This window comes from Ranitomeya imitator, chromosome 5, assembly GCF_032444005.1.
Source record: "Ranitomeya imitator isolate aRanImi1 chromosome 5, aRanImi1.pri, whole genome shotgun sequence".
Lineage (NCBI taxonomy): Eukaryota > Metazoa > Chordata > Amphibia > Anura > Dendrobatidae > Ranitomeya > Ranitomeya imitator.
Genome location: NC_091286.1, coordinates 169,835,741 through 169,853,409, shown reverse-complemented (window position 1 = coordinate 169,853,409; position 17,669 = coordinate 169,835,741).

The following is a 17,669-nucleotide window of genomic DNA, read 5'->3' as shown; positions in this document are numbered from 1 at the left end:
GCGAGGGGTGTGAGAGAGGTGGAATCCGCCATAGGAGAGCGCAGCTGGAGAGGCCGAGTCAGAGGGGGTGAGCCAGGTTTCAGTGAGGCCGAGGAAGGAGAGTTTGTTGGTGATGAAGAGGTCATGGATAAACGGCAGTTTGTTGCAGATGGAGCGTGCGTTCCATAGTGCTCCAAGTAGGGGGAGCGGGGGAGTGGGGGCTGGATGAATGGGTATGAGGTTGTCGTGGTTGGGAAAACGTGCGGAGGATCGTGGCAGGGGGTTAGAAACGAGTGTGGGGATGAATTGGGGAGGGCCGGGATTTGGGGATATGTCACCAGCAATGAGGAGTAACAGACAGATCATTAGAAGGTGGGAGCAGGATAGGACATGATGTGGCCGTGTGTGTCTGGATAAAAAGGATTGTATGTGGAGGAACAGTTCTGAGGGGAAGGTGAGATGGCTGGGGAGTATGGAGGAAGAAATGACTAGTTCCTTACTAGGAGGAGGGATTGCAGGAGATTGTAAGAAGGAAAGTAGTATGGGGGTGAAAGAGAAAAGAAACCGAAACATTGTAGTGGTCGGTGTTCTGTTACCTTCCAGTCAATTCCAGTCCAATTCAGTCTAATTCAGAATCATAATTAAAAAGATGTAATTTAAAAGATGGAAGTTAAAAGATGATTTGCAGCAGACTGAGTCTATAGCAGACTCCTGCATGTGAATATATCCCCAGTTAAGGGCAATCAGGTGTGAATGAGGGGGTGGCTGGGTATGGGAGACCAGATGTAGAGAGTTAAGCAAAGGTCATAAAGTGAGGGAGGGGTAAGACTGACCACTCAAAGAGATGCCAGGATCACACAATGAGAGACATGAAAACAGGTCGTGGAAACAAGCTCATAGGTGAGAAAGCATACTAAAAGGATTATATGTGCTGCACCAAGACACTCAGATCCAGGGGAAGCATAGAAAAGCCAGTGCAATATACAGAGACATTCAGAAGCCAGGGAGAGCTGGGTAAAGTCAGTGCATACCATGGAAAATCAATGCAGTATACAGAGATATTCTGGAGCCAGGGAGAGCTGGGTAAAGTCAGTGCATACCATGGAAAATCAATGCAGTATACAGAGATATTCTGGAGCCAGGGAGAGCTGGGTAAAGTCAGTGCATACCATGGAAAATCAATGCAGTATACAGAGATATTCTGGAGCCAGGGAGAGCTGGGTAAAGTCAGTGCATACCATGGAAAATCAATGCAGTATACAGAGATATTCTGGAGCCAGGGAGAGCTGGGTAAAGTCAGTGCATACCATGGAAAATCAATGCAGTATACAGAGATATTCTGGAGCCAGGGAGAGCTGGGTAAAGTCAGTGCATACCATGGAAAATCAATGCAGTATACAGAGATATTCTGGAGCCAGGGAGAGCTGGGTAAAGTCAGTGCATACCATGGAAAATCAATGCAGTATACAGAGATATTCTGGAGCCAGGGAGAGCTGGGTAAAGTCAGTGCATACCATGGAAAATCAATGCAGTATACAGAGATATTCTGGAGCCAGGGAGAGCTGGGTAAAGTCAGTGCATACCATGGAAAATCAATGCAGTATACAGAGATATTCTGGAGCCAGGGAGAGCTGGGTAAAGTCAGTGCATACCATGGAAAATCAATGCAGTATACAGAGATATTCTGGAGCCAGGGAGAGCTGGGTAAAGTCAGTGCATACCATGGAAAATCAATGCAGTATACAGAGATATTCTGGAGCCAGGGAGAGCTGGGTAAAGTCAGTGCATACCTGTGGGAAGAGGAGAACAGCTCGATTAGATGGTGCAGATGATGATAATATTGTAGTAGTGATGAGTAGCCAAATGCATTCTAGAATTCAGTCTAATTCAGAATCATAATTAAAAAGATGTAATTTAAAAGATGGAAGTTAAAAGATGATTTGCAGCAGACTGAGACGATGACATCATCCAGGTACAACAGAACGGTTTCAAAGTTCTTGTGCCCAAGACAGCACTCCATCATCCTCTGGAACGGCCCTGATGCGTTGCACAGTCCGAAATGGCAAGTCGTTGAATTCGGAGAGGCCCATTGGTGTCATGAAGGCAGTCTTTTCTTTGTTCATCTCCACCACGGGAACCTGTCAATACCCATTATTGAGATTTAAGGTGGGGAAATAGCTGATTTTAAGGCAGCTAATGACTCTTCAATTCTGAGTAACGGGTAGGCATCCTTGTGTGTAATGCTGTTAATCTGCCTGTAGTCAACAAACATCCTCATTGTACCATCTTTCTTTCTGATGAGGACTAATGGAGCTGCCCAGGGGCTACAACTGTCTCTGATCACCCCAGCCTCCTTCATCTGCCATAACATACTCTTGGCACATTGGTAGTGAGCTGAAGGTACAGGCCAGTACCTCTCTTTAATGGGTGGATGACCTCCAGTGGGGATATAATGTTGAACCCCTTTTACCTTCCCAAAATCTAGTAAGTGTTTGCTGAATACCTGCTCATATTCTTGGACCACCCTTTTGTTGTTAAGGGGTAGAGTCAGTGTAACTTCTGACACCAATCCTCCAACGTTCCTGCAGAGCCATTATCCTCTGCCTGGTCGGACGGGACCAAGGGTTCTGTTGCTTGTATTGCATTATCACTAACAGTGAACAGCTTAGCAAGGTTGGCATATCTGGGTAAAAAGGACCTCCTTCTCCCCACAATTAAGGATGCGTACTGTACCCTCCCCTTGTGGACATCAACCACCCCTCTGGCTGTCAGGATGGTGGGCCTACTTTCTGAATACACAGGTTCTACCAGGTCCTGGTAGTCTTTACCTCTGAGGCCTATTGCTGCCGACATCAGATTAAAATTTCACTCCTGTGGGGTATTGCAATGGGAATCGGATAACTCACTGTGACGCTGCCAACTTCTCCACCAGACAGTTCTACCTGTTGTCTTTACATCAGGGCTTTGATTTCTTTTAGCAGGACACACTGCTCACTGGAACCAGCAATTTCAGCCACCTGTTGTAATAAGACAATAACCTCGGCAAGACAGTTTTCTATGACATTAGTACCTAAGGTCATCATTGGGTTACATTCTCGCCGGTCAATAACTACAATCACCAGTCCTTGGGCTTTCAATTCTACCCACCCCACCTTAGTGGTCACCTCCTTATACCCCACTTGTGGCAAAGGCTGATCATTGCTGGCCACTATTGTCAAATGGCTAAGGTCTGAGTCAGCCCAGTACCGTTTGTAAAGAATATATGGCATAGTCGTCACCTGAGAGCCGGTGTCCAGTAAAGCGTTCATCGGGATGCCATCAATCACAATTGGGAGGACCGATCGTCCTCCGACATACTTGGCTCACCAACTTTATGGGCCTGGTCATCCTACTCCTGGGAGTTGGCTCTCTGCCCCAGGGATCGCTCATTTAAATAGCAGAATCTTGCGATGTGTCATCTGCCCTGATGGTAGCGGTCATTGTCGCTTCCTGTGATTGGTGGGATCCTCTTCTGCTGTCGCCAGGGGACATCATCTGGACTGGAAGCCAGCTGACCCTATTCCCTTGGGGACTCTTGCAGCGATTGCACAGTTTTGGCTAGTGCAGCTATGCTTTTGGTCAGTTCCTGAACCTGGAGGCGCAGTCCTGCAGATGGGTCATCATCCAGGGTCTGTGTGTCGGCCTCAACGGGGGTCTGATGAAAGGAAGCCACTTCCTGGCGGTACATAATGGCTGGGCGCCTAGGGGGCGCTGTGCGGCTGGAATCTTGCAGCGATTGCACAGTTTTGGCTAGTGCAGCTACGCTTTTGGTCAGTTCCTGAACCTGGAGGCGCAGTCCTGCAGATGGGTCATCATCCAGGGTCTGTGTGTCGGCCTCAACGGGGGTCTGATGAAAGGAAGCCACTTCCTGGTGGTACGTAATCGCTGGGCGCCTAGGGGGCGCTGTGCAGTTGGAATTTGGCTCATGCAGCACCCGGATGGCCCTGTCTTTAAAGTGTGCAAATTCCAGGTCAGGATTTTTCAGGGCCAGGATGCGCAGCTGTGTCCTGTGGGTGCCAGACAGAAGTCCTTGAATAAACCTGCTCCTTTAATAATTTGTCCCCATCCTGTACACTGTTCGTGTCGACCTGCTTAGTGGCCCGCAGTGCCTCCTGGAGATTAAGGGCATAGTCCCGTATACTGTCCTCCACCTTTTGATTGCACCCAAAGAACCTCATCTTGATTTCTGCAGAAGTGCGGGTGTCAAAAGTGTTTTTCAGTTTGGCTAATAGCTGCTCCACAGTTCCTTTTTCAATATCCAGCCAGGATTTACCTCCCTTTGTTCTGCTCCAATTAATTGACCAGTTAGAATGCTGACCTTTTGATGTTCTGTCAGTGGGTACACTTCAACTTGGCTGCAGAGTCTCTCTTTAAAGTCACTCAACGTGTGGGACTCCCCCAAGTATCGTAGCAGCCAGGCCGCTCCCGGTATATAGGGCATGGATAATGACATTATGGGGGCTGTAGCTGCGGCTGGGTCCGGCTGGTTTACTGAGGCTGCGGCCACCGCAGGGCCTGGTGGCATCATGGGGCCTGCGGCCGCCGGTGGATCTCCTCCCAGATCAGACATCCCTTCCCCCGTGCTAACCTCAAGCAGGCCTGACGTCCCATCACCAGAATCTGCAGCGGTTCCACCGGCGCTCTGTACGGTGCTCCTTCTGGTTCTCCGTTCGGGGCTTCTTTACTCACATATCCCTCAGCATGGAGCGCCGCTTCCTTTCCACGCTCTTTTTCAGGCTCCGCCCACAAAGGCATGCCTCCTTCTCCTCTCGCTCCATGCAGCACGGCAATGGCGGCTCACACACAAATTTAACGCAGTCTATGGCACGTATCCTGTTCGTGTTGCCAAGTTTGGAGTGCCGGTGGTCATTAAAGGTCGTTAAAGGGGTGGTCACAGTGTCAGTGACCCGGTCCGTGGCCAGCTCGTGAAGCCATCTGTGGTATTCAGTCAGAGATAACGACGCTGCTTAAAGGGGTCCTCTCTGGGTGATGGCACTGCAGCAAGGATGGTATGGCTTCCCACAGGTGAAGCTGAGTCCCCAGGGCTCCCGTGTAATAGGCAAAGATGGTATGGTGCTAGAAAAAATCAGAGGACACAAGGTTGCAGTCTCTTTACCTGTATACTGGTGGTGAAAAGCCACAGTCCAGGGTACCGGTAACAGGTGATGGTGAGATCCAGGCAGCCTGGAAACAATTAAGGATCCCCTTCTAGGTGGGATTGTTAGGTTGAACAAATTAATAATAAAATGTTCACTTCACTTAAGTTGCCTACTCCTGGCCTAATGGATATTGATCAGGTGTGCAACAAAGAAATAAACATATAACAACACACAGTCATATGTAAACTCTCCATGATCAATCTATGGCTCAGCTCCAAGGGAAAAAGGGACTTTATTCAGTCAAGACACATGGTTATATATCCCCTGTAAGGGGGGCTCGGTTAGCTTTAAAATGGGAGTGATCGAATGCATTCCATTGGTTAGTAGGTTGGGCAATGAGCAAATCCATGGGAGGATCCATGAGGTCATCGGGGTGGGTTGGTCCATGAGGTCATCAAGGTGGGCGTCACTGTGGGTGGATACATGAGGTCATCAGGGTGGGCGTCATCTTGGATACCAGCCAGTCAGCCGCATGGTATGCTGAGACAGGAAATGGCAGCCATCTTTAGTGTCTTACTTTCATCTAAAAAAAACTTATGTAAGGTTAAACAATACATGTTATGGGTTGCTTCTCTCAACCTCTTATGTCTTGAGGTTAATTAAGTATTTGATCTTATGGCTCTCCTCAACAGGATTAGGAGCCTTCCTTGCTGCACTGTAAGGTGCGTCCCTTGACACTCAAACTGCACCCACCAGCCCAATGACACTACCCCAGCAGCTTGCAACGGAGCTCAGAAGGCAGCTTGCTTACCCATATGGCCTGCTAGTGTGGGACCACACAGCCCCGATGCGCGTTTCGCATAGGGCTTCCTTGGGGGGCAGGCCATATGGGTAAGCAAGCTGCCGTCTTAGCACTCTCACCGGCTGAGCCCTTTTCCCCAGTTTGTTCTCTGGCATTTATGATTTGCACTTTCACTTTTTGCACTATGCACTTTTCATGCCATAGCATGTAGCTTCAATGGGCTTTAACTCTTTGATGTCAGCCTGCCCAGCTGGTACTGTTTTGTCTTTGTGTGTCCCTAGTAGTTACACAGAAGCTCCCTATATACCCCATCCATGATAGGCTGTCTTAATGTTACATGTTTGTCATGTTTTCTAAGATTGTTAAATAAAAATATATTTTTAGTATTTGGTTTGGACATGTACTCCATGTGTTTCTGTAGGAATTATATATTCAGGAGTGTCCTTGATCTTACTGATCTAGTCCCTATGTATAGGTATTGGACCTAAATTTCCATTTAATATGCATCAGTGGTTATTGTTGCTAAATGGAAACGTAATGTATCATAGGTGTAACAACTCTGCTGGCATCACGGCATTGCCTCTCATCTCTCACACACCATCTTACCCACTGCTCCATGTCATGTTGTGTTCTGTCTGTTGCCAGCTCCATATTCTCTGCCTCTGCTCTCTGCATGCTCCCTGGCTGTGTGCATAGGGGCGGCGCCAGAACTCTCTGGTTCTTATAGAATCAGGGCGCACCTGTCTAATCTGTTCCTGACCAATTACCAAGAGGCCTTCAGTATTTAGGGCAGCTCCACCCTGTGGACTTCTCTGAAGGCTGTTCTCCTTGCTTTGCCTTGTATCTTGTTTGTCTGCCCTCCAGGAGGCTGTATATCCTGGTCTGTGTCTTTGTTCTTATACCTTGTCTTGGTCCATTACCTTGTCTGAACTTTGTCCTACCTCTGTATCCCTGTCTGTGGTTTCTTTCCCTGCAGTGCCTCTCTGCTCTGCTCTCGGCTCCGCACTCTGTGACCTTACTTTGCTTCTTACTCTGCAACCTGTGACTTTGCTCTGCACTTTGGGGCTTGCTCTGCTCTTGTCTCTGCACACTGTGCCTTTGCTTTGCTCTTGGCTCTGCACTCTGTGCCTTTGCTTTGCTCTCGGCTCTTGGCTCTGCATTCTGTGCCTTCACTCTGCTCTTAGCTCTGCACTCTGTGCCTTCACTCTGCTCTTGGCTCTGCACTCTGTGCCTTCACTCTGCTCTTGGCTCTGCACTTTGTGATTTTAACCTTGTCTCTCTGCGGCTTTGCCTCTGCTCCGCACTCCTGCGGTTCTGCTCCGTTCTACTCTGCTCCGCTCCTGCTGCAGAAATCTCTTGCTGCAGCTCTCCTCCACATTCCTTGTGGTTCTGCTCTGCTTAGCTTCTGCTTCTTCAGAAATCTAACTACAGCTCCTCTCCGTATTCCTTGTGGTTCTGCCCTGCCTAGCTTCTGTTGCTGCTCTATCTCTTGCTGCTCTACCGCTCCTATCTGCAGCCTTGCGGCTCTTCCTGTGTGAACAAGTCCCGACCTGTTCCTTCATACTTCATATCCGTACCTGCACCTCCTGTGTGAACAGGTCCCTACCTGTTCCATCATACTACATATCCGTGTCTGCACCTCCTGTGTGAACAGGTCCCTACCTGTTCCTTCATACACCAACCTGTCCTGTGTCTCTGCCATGCCTGCCAGCCCTGTGTCTGCCGTGCCTGCCAGCCCTGTGTCTCTGCCGTGCCTGCCAGCTCTGCCTCTGCCGTGCCTGCCAGCCCTGTCTCTGCCATGCCAGCCAACCCTGTGTCTCTGCCGTGCCTGCCAGCCCTGTGTCTCTGCCGTGCCTGCCAGCCCTGTGTCTCTGCCGTGCCTGCCAGCCCTGTGTCTCTGCTGTGCCTGCCAGTCCTGTCTCTGCCGTGCCTGCCAACCCTGTGTCTCTGCCGTGCCTGCCAGCCCTGTGGCTCTGCCATTCCTCCCAGCCCTGTGTCTCTGCTGTTCCTGCCAGTCCAATGTCTCTGCCAGCCCTGTGTCTCAGCCGTGCTAGCCTACTCGTCTGAGTTTCATCCATGCTCATCTGCTAATCCTGTCTGATGCCTGCACCTGTCCTAGTGTTCCTGTTCTCCAAGGGGGATCAGCAGCCACAGCCAGACACCACCCTGGAGTAGCACCTGGCAGCTGCCTGCCGCACAAGCTTGACCTCACCATCAGAGGCTCCAGTGAAAACCAAGGCAGCTGTCATAGTCACGCCCTTCCAGGGTAGTCTGGTTCGTGGTACAGTGGGGCCACAAACCCCCTTGGCTCACGTCCATCAGTCAAGGCGTGAGCGTGACAATAGGGAGTAGAAAAGGTGTCATCACTGTGTGTAATAATGTGTTAGGGCAGCAATAAGTGGCATAACCAAATGTATATGCTGCATTTGCTACAAGATGAATATATGGCAGAGTAGTCCATTATAAGACTGCCAAATGGGCTATCTTACATTGCAAAAGTAAATATAAATACTTAATCCTATAGCACAGACAATATAAAATGAACCCTTCAGACCATTTGTGTAACTAATTTTGAGTCCACTGTGAGGAGCTAACCTGTCCAGATGTGCCAATATTTCATCACCTATTCAAATCTAAAACACAACAAATTATTGCAGTTCTGAAGATTAAAGGAGGCTCAACATAATAATAGTTGTAGGATGTCTTTATTAAAGGGAACCTGTCACCCCGAAAATCGGGGGTGAGGTAATCCCACCGGCATCAGGGGCTTATCTGCAGCATTCTATAATGCTGTAGATAAGCCCCCGATGTTACCTGAAAAAGGAGAAAAAGACGTTAGATTATACTCACCCAGGGGCGGTCCCGCTGCTGGTCTGGTCAGATGGGCGTCTCCGGTCCGCTGCGGCGCCTCCCATCTTCTTTCCATGACGTCCTCTTCTGATCTTCAGCCACGGCTCCGGCGCAGGCGTACTTTGCTCTGCCCTGTTGAGGGCAGAGGATAGTACAGCAGTGCGCAGGCGCCGGAAAGGTCAGAGGCTCGGCGCCTGCGCACTGCAGTACTTTGTCTGCCCTCAACAGGGCAGAGCAAAGTACGCCTGCGCCGGAGCCGTGGCCGAAGATCAGAAGAGGACGTCATGGAAAGAAGATAGGAGGCGCCGCAGCGGACCGGAGACGCCCATCTGACCAGACCAGCAGCGGGACCGCCCCTGGGTGAGTATAATCTAACGTCTTTTTCTCCTTTTTCAGGTAACATCGGGGGCTTATCTACAGCATTATAGAATGCTGCAGATAAGCCCCTGATGCCGGTGGGATTACCTCACCCGCGATTTTCGGGGTGACAGGTTCCCTTTAAAGTGGTATTCAGTACATATAAAATATGTAGAGTACATAGTTGCTCAGGGCCCACGGGTAACCCGTGGATGTTTGGGTCCGGCGGGTTTGGTACAACATCTAAAAAATAGTTTGGTTTGGGCCTGAACTCCTATATCAGCATGAGCCAGCTGGCGTGGATAGCGGTTGCATCACTGATGTGACCGTTATCCAAATCATCCGGATCTTCATGGGATAGTATGGATTATCTTCATGTCGGACAAGTGAAGGATACGGTTGTTTGTTATTTTGTTTCTTTTCAAGATGACATGGGCATCGGTGGATTAGGCGTAAAGGTGAGTATTATGGTTGTTTATTATTTTGTTTCTTGTTACAGGTGATATGGGCTGCAATGGATTAGGCATAGATGTGAGTATAACTGTGCTTTTTTATTTTAAATAATAATAATTATCTTACCGCCTATCAGAGCCTGTGCTTTCCATGCTGTCACACAGATGACAGTGTGGCAAACAGATTTTCGGGGTGCCGAACTAAGCACTAACACAGACATCTTGAAGAAGTCCATGTTCGGGGTCTGTGCAAAGACACTGGGTGTTCGGCACTAACCCCAAACTTTACTGTTCGGGTTCTTCTGTCTCTACCCAGGGATTTTAAGGGAGTTGCTCATTTTATGTTTAATATAACAAATGTTTTGGTGTCAAGATTTTGTGGCACTTACTATTGTATACTGTATTTTTCGGACTATAAGATGCACTTTTATTCCCAAAAATTTTGGGGGAAAATGGGGGTGCAACTTATTGTCTGGATGTACTTACTGGCGACAGCAGGAGTCGGGGAATTCTGCCAGCCCTGGGTTGGGATGATGGGGTCTTTGGTGGTCCGACGCTGCATGTTGATGATCTGACTCCCATCCCAGATTGGTATGGCAGGGTCGGTGGTGCGGGGGCTCTGCCTACATTTTGTCTGGAGCCCCCGCACTTCCATTGCTGCAATGCGGTGGCCTCCGGGAAAATGGCCGCAGGAGGCGTCGCATGTGCAGAATGAGATCCTGGGAATGAAATCTCCCCCCGAGATTTCGGGAGACGAGATCTGAGTGCCAAGATCTCCTTCTGTGCATGCGCCGCCTCCAGCGGCCATTTCCCCGGAGGCCACTGCATTGCAGCAATAGATGTGCAGGGGCTCAGGGCTTTCTCAAATTATCTGTGGAGCCTCCACACCACCCAGCACCACCAAAAATGCCGCATCATCATGGGATGAATGTGTGGGGGCTCCTGGCTTTCACAAAATGTAGGAGCCCCCTCACCACCGAACCTGTCACACCAGCTTGGGATGAGAATCAGAGCATTGCCAGACCACCGAACACCTCCTGTGACCCCAATCTACTAGCGCTCCTGATCAACCCTCCCACCCCCCACTCCCCTGGTAAGCTGAATTCAGACTGAAAGATGGACCCCCATTTGAAGCATTCATTTATTTCCCTATTTTCCTTTTGAAAATTTCGGGTGCATCTTAGGATCTCGTGCGTCTTATAGTTCGAAAAGTACAGTGTAAGTATTAGAGATTCGCCTCCTGTTAGTGTAACTTTCCTCACATACTGCACAACTAGGCCACCCACAAAATGATGGAGGACCATCTGACCAGATCAGTTTATCAACCTCCTGCAATTGAAAAATGTATTTCCAATGTGCAGTATTTTTCAATTGGATGAGGCTGATGGACTAGTTTGGTCACATGATCATCCTCCAGCAGCTATTTTGTGAGCATGGGAGCTGTGTACAAGGCAACCTGTAAGGCTACTTTTACACTTGCGTTTTTCAGATTCCATCACAATCCGTCACTTTTTGAGCATGCAGGATCCTGCAAAAAAATTTGCAGGATCCTACATTTTCCCATAGACTTGTATTAGTGACGGATTGTGACGGATGGCCATCCGTTTCATCCATTGTGCACTGGATCTGTCGGAAAATAGCGGTCCGTCGAGCGGAGAAAATGGTCATAGGAACGTTTTTTCTGCACGTTGGAAAATCGGTCAGCGACGCACCCTGCGCTGCCTGTCGTCGGCTATAATGGAAGCCTAAGGACGCAGGATCCGTCGCTGACCGTCACACACAGGAATCCAGCGACGGATCCAATTTTTCCCCTCTGAGCATTCCATCCGGTAAAAAATTTTCTCTCTCTCTCTCCCCTTCTCTCTCTCTCTCATCCCCGGACATTTAATTCCCAGAATTTGTGGACGACGCATCCGTCATGACACTGAATGAGTCACACACGTTTTTCCCTATTTTCATGACGTCCGTCGATACGTCATTTTGCTGCACAACGACGTACAGCACAAAACGCAAGCGTGAAAGTAGCCTAATACGTTAGTGTTAGTAAATGTCACAAAATCAATGGCATAACACAACTGGTAAAACACAATGGCAACTCCGTTTATATTACACCTCTGCTATAAGTAAGGTAAGAGTTTATTTCTGCTCTCCTTGTTTAACAAGTTGATTTTTTTTTTACCTTTTTTTAGAAAGCAGTATTTTGCGACCTTGGCCAGGGGGTGCTCGATAACGCTTGGCAAGGCTACAATGCTACCTTACTCGCTTATGGCCAGACAGGTTCGGGAAAGAGTTACTCTATGATTGGATATGGAGCAAATCGTGGCATTATTCCAGTTGTCTGTGAAGAGTTGTTCCAAGTTATTGAAAATAAAAGGGATGATGCCAAAAGCTTCCAGGTCAGTATAGATTGCATATGCTCAGTACGCAAAGAAAGTTTGCAACTTTATACCTGAACTAGCTGAAGAGCCCGGCGTTGCCTGGGCATAGTAAATATCTGTGGTTAGTTATAGCACGTCACTTCTCTTATTTTCCCATCACGCCTCTCATTTTCCCAATCACATCTTTAATTTTCCCCCTCACATCTCTCATTTTCTCCCACACACCTCTCATTTTCTCCCTCACTCCTCTCATTCCCGCCTAACACTTGTCATTTCGACCTCACATCTGTCATTTTCCGATCACTACACTATTTTCCCTCACTCCTCTCATTTTGCACTCACACCTTTTCATTTTCACCTCACACCTCTCATTTTCACCTCAGTATATACATGTTTGTCATCTCCCTTATATATAGTATACACCTGTATGTCATCTCCTGTATATAGTGTGTACCTGTATGTAATCTCCCCTGTATATAGTATATACCTGCTGTGTGTCATCTCCCCTGTATATAGTATATACCTGTATGTCATCTCCTCCTATATATAGTATATACCTGTATGTCATCTCCTCCTATATATAGTATATACCTGTATGTCATCTCCTCCTATATATAGTATATACCTGTATGTCATCTCCTTCTATATATAGTATATACCTGTATGTCATCTCCTCCTGTATATAGTATATACCTGTGTGTCATCTCCCCTGTATATAGTATATATCTGTGTGTCATCTCCTCCTGTATATAGTATATACCTGTATGTCATCTTCTATATATAGCATATACCTGTATGTCATCTCCTCCTGTATATAGTATATACTTGTAGGTAATCTGCTCCTGTATATAGTATATACCTGTGTGTCATCTCCTCCTGTATATAGTATATACCTGTATGTCATCTCCTCCTGTATATAGTATGTACCTGTATGTCATCTCCTCCTTTATATAGTATATACCTGTGTGTCATCTCTCCTGTATATAGTATATATCTGTGTGTCATCTCCCCTGTATATAGTATATACCTGTGTGATCTCCTGTATTAGACCTCGTTAACACGTTATTTGCTCAGTATTTTTACCTCAGTATTTGTAAGATAAATTGGCAGCCTGATAAATCCCTAGCCAACAGGAAGCCCTCCCCCTGGCAGTATATATTAGCTCACACATACACATAATAGACAGGTCATGTGACTGACAGCTGCCGTATTTCCTATATGGTACATTTGTTGCTCTTGTAGTTTGTCTGCTTATTAATCAGAATTTTATTTTTGAAGGCTAATACCAGACTTGTGTGTGTTTTAGGGTGAGTTTCGTTTGTCAAGTTGTGTGTGTTGAGTTGTGTGTGGCGACATGCATGTAGCGACTTTTGTGAGATGAGTTTTGTGTGGCAACATGCGTGTAGCAACTTTTTGTGTGTCGAGTTGCATGTGACAGGTTAGTGTAGCAAGTTGTGTGCAGCAAGTTCTGTGCATGGCGAGTTTTGCGCGTGGTGAGTTTTATGTCTGGTGCCTTTTGAGTATGTGCAAGTTTTGTGTGAGGCAACTTTTGCATGTGTTGCAAATTTTGTGAATATGGCAATTTTTCCGCATGTGCAAGTTTTGCGTGTGGCGAGTTTTCCATGAGGTGAGTTTTGCACTTGTGGCGAGTTTTGCGTGAGCCTAGTTTTTGCATGTGGCGAGTTATGCGGGTGGTGAGTTTTGAGCGGCGACTTTTGTGTTTCGACTTTTATGTGGCGAGGTTGGCGTATCTGTGGTGAAATGTGTGCTGAGGGTGGTATATGTGTTCAAGCACGTGGTAGTGTGTGGCGCATTTTGTGTGTGTGTTCATATCCCCGTGTGGTGAGTATCCCATGTCGGGGTCCTACCTTAGCAACTGTACGGTATATACTCTTTGGCGCCATCGCTCTCACTCTTTAAGTCCCACTTGTTCACATCTGGCAGCTGTCAATTTGCCTCCAACACTTTTCCTTTCACTTTTCCCCATTATGTAGATAGGGGAAAAATAGTTTGGTGAATTGGAAAGCGCGGAGTTAAAATTTCACCTCACAACATAGCCTATGACGCTCTCAGGGTCCAGACGTGTGACTGTGCAAAATTTTGTTTCTGTAGCTGCGACGCCTCAAACACTTTTCCTTTCACTTTTTTCCCCATTATGTAGATAGGAGCAAAATTGTTTGGTGAATTGGAACGCGCGGGGTTAAAATTTCACCTCACAACGTAGCCTATGAAGCTCTCAGGGTCCAGACGTGTGACTGTGCAAAATTTTGTTGCTGTAGCTGCGACGCTTCCAACACTTTTTCTTTCACTTTTTTCCCCATTATGTAGATAGGGGCAAAATTGTTTGGTGAATTGGAACGCGCGGGGTTAAAATTTCACCTCACAACGTAGCCTATGACGCTCTCGGGGTCCAGACGTGTGACTGTGCAAAATTTTGTGGCTGTAGCTGCGACAGTGCAGATGCCAATCCCGGACATACACACATACACACACACACACACACACACATTCAGCTTTATATAGTAGATAAACTTCAAATTATATGGCTATCTGAAAACAATTACATTAGCAATGTTGTTCATGGTCAGGGCACGCCAAACCTCAATAAGCCAGTAATATTGAGAATGATTTAACTCTATATGATTCCCCAAGTTAATTGCAAAATTAGGTAGCCAAAACTGTGGATTAGGGTTGAGCGGCTTTTAGTTTTTTAGGGTCGAGTCGGGTTTCGCGAAACCCGACTATCTCAAAAGTCGAGTCGAGTGAAATCGGCCGATTATAGCGAAAAGTTGGGGATCGACCGAAACACGAAACCCAATGCAAGTCAATGGGGGAGCATAGTCGGCAGTGAGTGGAGGCCAGGAAAACATGTACAGTGCCCATTTTAATGGCATAAACATACATTCTTGTTACTGAAGCTTGTCAATCTTAATTTACCTTATAATAATAGTAAGGCATTGGAAATTGGGGGTCATTTGGCTAAAGTTGTGGCGGGTAGGACTGGTTCAAGTATTTAGTGGGCCCAGGAAATCTGGACCACGTCACGGCAGTGGAGCAGGGAGAGGTAAGTATTTCAACTTAGCAAGTGCTGTGATCCTGAGCAAGCAGGGGGGGCCCACTCGTTGGCATTGGCACTGGCACAGGGCCCCTCAAAGTACGGCGGTGTGTTTGCACGGCGGGGGCGCCTCCCACTGGCAGCGACACTTTTGCGTACTATGAGGGGCCCTGTGCCAGTGACGTTGCCAACGAGTTCCCCCCCCCACACCTGATGAAGGAACCTGCACTTTCATCTGCACCTTCCTCTTTGTCCCCGTGTAAGGTGTTATGGTATGCGGGAAGGGTAACCTGACTTTCAGCAGGGTCACAATCTTGCTGTGTAGCGTGCACGGGGAATGTTGCGTTATGGGTCAATGTACCAGCAGACTCATCTATCACTGGCTGGGCAATGGGCAGGATGAGGAGGAAAAACAGATATAGGCCCAAATAATAAAGTGGGTTAAATGCAGTTCAAAATTGGTAACAGGACTAACCAGGGGGCATTGCTTTGTTCAGTGGAGTACAACTGTAATGAGAGGCTGACACAGTGAGTAGGCCCAAATCAGTAGGTAGGCTAAATGCAGTTCAAAATTGGTAACAGAAGTAAACAGGCGGGACTGGTTTGTTCAGTGTAGGAGAACATCAAGGAGCGGCAGACACCGTTAGTAGGGCCAACAAAACAAGTAGGCCAAATGCAGTGTTATATTAAAAACAATTTAACGAGAGCCTGAAGATAGAAGCTAGGGAAAGGAAACCTGGAGAACACCTTGGAGCAGAAGACACCGTTTGTAGAACCCAGACCCAACTTGTAGGCCTAATGCAGAGTTGTTTCAACAACTACTTAACAAGAGCTTCAAGATAGAAACTAGGGAGAGGTGACCTGGAGAACACCTTGGAGCAGCAGACACCGTCTCTACAACCCAGACCCAACTTGTAGGCCTAATGCAGTGTTGTTTCAACAACTACTTAACGAGCGCTTCAAGATAGAAGCTAGGGAGAGGCAACATGGAGAACACCTTGGAGCGGCAGACACCGTCTCTACAACCCAGACCCAACTTGTAGGCCTAATGCAGTGTTGTTTCAACAACTGCTTAATGAGAGCTTCAAGATAGAAGCTAGGAAGAGGCAACCTGGAGAACACCTTGGAGCGGCAGACACCGTCTCTACAACCCAGACCCAACTTGTAGGCCTAATGCAGTATTGTTTCAACAACTACTTAATGAAAGCTTCAAGATAGATGCTAGGGAGAGGCAATCTGGAGAACACCTTGGAGCGGCAGACACCGTCTCTACAACCAAGACCCAACTTGTAGGCCTAATGCAGTGTTGTTTCAACAACTACTTAATGAGAGCTTCAAGATAGAAGCTAGGGAGAGGCAACCTGGAGAACATCTTGGAGCGGCAGACACTGTCTCTACAACCAAGACCCAACTTGTAGGCCTAATGCAGTGTTGTTTCAACAACTACTTAACGAGAGCTTCAAGATAGAAGCTAAGGAGAGGCAACCTGGAGAACACCTTGGAGCGGCAGACACCGTCTCTACAACCCAGACCCAACTTGTAGGTCTAATGCAGTGTTGTTTCAACAACTACTTAATGAGAGCTTCAAGATAGAAGCTAGGGAGAGGCAACCTGGAGAACACCTTGGAGCGGCAGACACCGTCTCTACAACCTAGACCCAACTTGTAGGCCTAATGCAGTGTTGTTTCAACAACTACTTAATGAGAGCTTCAAGATAGAAGCTAGGGAGAGGCAACCTGGAGAACATCTTGGAGCGGCAGACACCGTCTCTACAACCCAGACCCAACTTGTAGGCCTAATGCAGTGTTGTTTCAACAACTACTTAACGAGAGCCTGAAAATGGAATTTCAGGACAAGAAACCATGAGAACAGCACAGAGCGGCATACACCGTTAGTAGGCCCCAACCACACTAGTAGGCCAAATTCAGTGTAATATTAACAACTACTTAAGGAGAGCTTGAAAATGGAATTTCAGGACAGGAAACCAGGAGAATAGCAAGGAGTGGCAGACACCGTTAGTATGCCCCAACCCAAATAGTAGGCCAAATGCAGTTGTTCCATTTAACAACAATTTAACAAGAGCCTGAAGATAGAAGCTCAGGAAAGACAACCAGGAGAACACCTTGGAGCTGCAGACACTGTTAGTAGGCCCCAACCAAACTAGTAGCCCCACTGCAGTTGTTCGATTAAAAAACTATTTAACAAGAGCCTGAAGATAGAAGCTCAGTAAAGGCAATCAGGAGAACACCTTGGAGCGGAAGACTCAGTTTGTAGACCAAAACAAAACTTGTGGCCCCAATGCAGTTTTATAATTCTGACAGGCTGAAAACCAGCCTTTTCTTTTTTTTTAGAGGAGGACAGCTGTATTAAGTGGCGCAGTCAGACACTGCTAGTAGGCATTACACCACAAAGTAGTCTCACTGCAGGTTGAAAAAAAGTTACATGGGTACACGGTTGGCATTGGTGTGCTCAGCGGAGGACAAATGGTAGGAGGGACCGCAGACACACTTAGTAGGCCTAAAATAAAAAAAAAATAGGCTCAAAGCACCTTCAATTATGTGGCAGAGGTACACAGGCAGCATTGGTGTGGTCAGCGGAGGACGATTGGAAGGAGTGTCTGACACAGTTAGTACTCCCAAAAAATAAATAGATGTTAAT